This window comes from Loxodonta africana, chromosome 19 (assembly GCF_030014295.1).
Source record: "Loxodonta africana isolate mLoxAfr1 chromosome 19, mLoxAfr1.hap2, whole genome shotgun sequence".
NCBI classification, from domain to species: Eukaryota; Metazoa; Chordata; class Mammalia; order Proboscidea; family Elephantidae; genus Loxodonta; species Loxodonta africana.
Window position 1 is genome coordinate 56,881,967 of NC_087360.1, and position 3,274 is coordinate 56,885,240.

A 3,274-nucleotide genomic window follows, 5' to 3' on the forward strand; every position below is an offset into this window, starting at 1 on the left:
ACTTATCTTTTCAGCAAATGGTTTCCCTCTCAGAGGCATTATCCTCATTGACTATTCAACAGTCCAAATTACGAAGCACACTTAATGAAGCTAAGACATTACGTAATGACCCTAAAAACTAACATACTTCATTAATTACAACTTTAAGCATTTAAATCAAAGAGGAATAATTTCAAGCCACATTTCATAAGCACTTAACGAACACCATTATTCAAGGAAGTTGGAAAAGTACAGAGATCCCTTTAAAAAATTTGTTCCTTGTGTGATGTCAGTTGAAAAGCCGGTTAGACACCTTCACCTACAGACAGGCGTGATGGTTAGAAGTCAGTAAGCTCTAGCCAGATGCTCACACTATGAGTGACCCAGGGACATACTTGCTGATTCATGGCAGGGGAGGCCAGCACTGCAGATTAACTAAGGTTCTATGGATGCTGAGTATACTTGAAAGATTGCAACTTAATTGACACAAATGCAGGAGGAATGTGCAATGTAACAAAGAAGAGTCCCAATATATTTTTCACCCCAGGAAACAGAATGTGTGAATGGCTAAGGAAGGAAGCTTGGGAATCCAACCACCTAGATTGGTATCCTAGCTCCACTACTTAATCTTGGGCAAGTAGCTTCTCTGCCTCAATTTCCTCATCTGTAACATGGAGATAACAAAAGGTTTACTATGATGGTTAAATGAATTGAAACATGTAAGACGCTTGTGCCTGGCTCACAGTAAAGGCTCAATCATTGTAAATACTGTTTTGTTTTGTTTTCTTGAAGGATACAAAAATCCACATAGGGCAATGGTTTCTGGACCCTTTTTCTCAGGACCACGTCCGGTTATATAAGCCAGCTGGAGAGAAAAAAGCAAGAGGAATGCGAAGTCCACGTGAATATGTTCTACGTTGATTTTATATATCATTTTGTTCTGCATATATATCTATATTCTATTGTATATTCATTCTACGTGATCTAGAAGCAGACAAATTTCAAGGTAAATAGCCTTCAAGATGGAAGTAATGAAGTATGGTTATTTTATTCACTTTCCCAATTTCAAAGTGTACAGTAGGCAGAGGACAAAAACAGAGCAAAGCAAAGAGAAAAAAGGAGGACATAGGAGACTTTCAGGGACATGAGAAAAGATACTGCCTGTATTGAACATCAACTCTGTGACAACTGTGTGGCCACAGGACTTTTTAGGAATCCACTTTTGGGAAAGCAGAGTGTGACCAGGACATTTAAAGTTTGAGGGATTTTTTTTGCCCAAATGATCCTGGTCTTCTGCTACGGAAGCCTGGTGGAATATACCAAAATCTTTGGTAGGGTTATCTGGAGAATTCTCCCCTCTCTCACTGGACTACAAGCTTCAGGGCAGAGCCTTGCCTATCTTGTTTTCTTACATACCCCCTACCTAGCATTGTGCTTAGGATAGGGGCCAGATTACCCAATAAGTAAAGTATGCACAGGCCCGATTGTGCCTTCCCACCAATCTGCAGTGCACAATTTCACCTGCTCCCCACAACATCAAAGATGTGAAGCCCAAGTGAAATTGCCCAGCACAGATTAGCAAGTAAATACAATTAAGCCCGTGTCTACCTTGCTCAACGCAAGCTGATGCATACCATGTTTACTGGTGAATCTTCCCCTGTTTGGAACACACTGGTACCCCATACATATGTTTAAACTGCTGGATTAGGTCTTGAAAACTTGTATTTGATAATAATTCAAAGAATTCAGCCCCACGTGGGTGCCTATGCATTGGTACCATTCATTTTTGAAGTGTTAGAGGACAGACAAGCTGGTAAGATGGGCAGTGGATTTGGAAATCCTGTCCAGGTGCCCAATTGCCATCACGGGCTCTAGTTTCAATGCCAGAAAACATATTTAACACACTGTGCTATTCTACTCCCCACTTCACCAGCCTCTCCTAATCACCACTGTCCAATGGGAACTGGGCCTGGCATCTTTTAACCTTGGGCAGAGAGCAGAATAGTTTTGAAATTCATCTGAGTGAATCATCATGAGAAATACCAGGAGGACTTTTGCTATCTCTCAGAACCTTGTTTTGACTGAATCTCCAGTAAACTGCCGCCCCAATAAATGTTTATTTGACACACCAGTACTAAATATAACTGGCCTGCCTTTGGATTTCAGGTTGATCTTTAAGAATGGAAGAAAAATGCTAAATGAATACAGGAACACACCTCTAGTCCTACTGACACAGCCAGAATTTCTAGTCTCAAATCATTCCACAACCAAACCCCAAATCAAATCATTAGGTGCCGGATTTTTGAGAGGAAAAAGATACAGACTGACAACTGGATAAATCTTGTCATGGGCTGGAAAAACCAGACTGATGACATTTTCAAAATCTTCCCCATTTATTCTTTAATACATGTATGTATATAAGAGTTATTGGAAGGAGGGGAAAGGCATTGCGTATGCCCTTAATTGCATTTAACTCAGATTCATTCTCAGGCTAAGCTATTGTCTGTCTCTCAAGATTCATGGCACCGCAGACCTTTGGAGCTGGAAAGGATTTTTAGACTCTTTTCCTTCTAAGTCTCTCATTATGTCGATGAGAAAACTGGGACTGGAGAGAGGGTTGGCTGAGCCAAGGTCCCCCGTTAATTGTGTTAGAGCCAGATAAGCCTGCAGGAATCTCCACCCATTGTGCTGTTCTCTCCTCATTGTTTTGCTCCAAACTGTCATCTCTCTTTCAATTAGAAGTCATCTCTACAAGAGAATGGAGTTCAGCCTATATGGTTCATTTTCAGATGCATGGATATTTTAATTCATGAATAACAAATTCCCTACTTGTAAAAGTACAGCTGCAGAAGTTTTTTTCTTTTTTTTTTGTCCTTTAATGAAGCTAGTTTCCTGCCAAAAAACACAGCCACACCAGATGTAGAAAAACAGAAGCCAGTTCCAATGCTACCTATTGCCACATTTAGACCCACTAGGAGAAGAAGGGAGGCTCTCTACCTGGGAATGAGCACAGCGTTGCTGCTCATGCCATGTTGGGCAGGGTGTGGCACATGCTGATAGTGCAGGAAGGAGAAGATGGCATCAGGCCAACAGCTGGCACGTCCCCAGGCAGGAGCAGGACAGCAGTTCTATCAGGGGTTCCAACGAATTAACAAAACAGCATGAACCAAAATGTACGTCATTGCACAGGCCGCCCTAGAAAGAGGACTAAAAGACCCTCTCTATCATGGGGCTGGTGGTGCCCTGGCGGCACAGTGGTTAAGAGCTTGGCTTGCCAACCAAAGAGTCAGCAGTT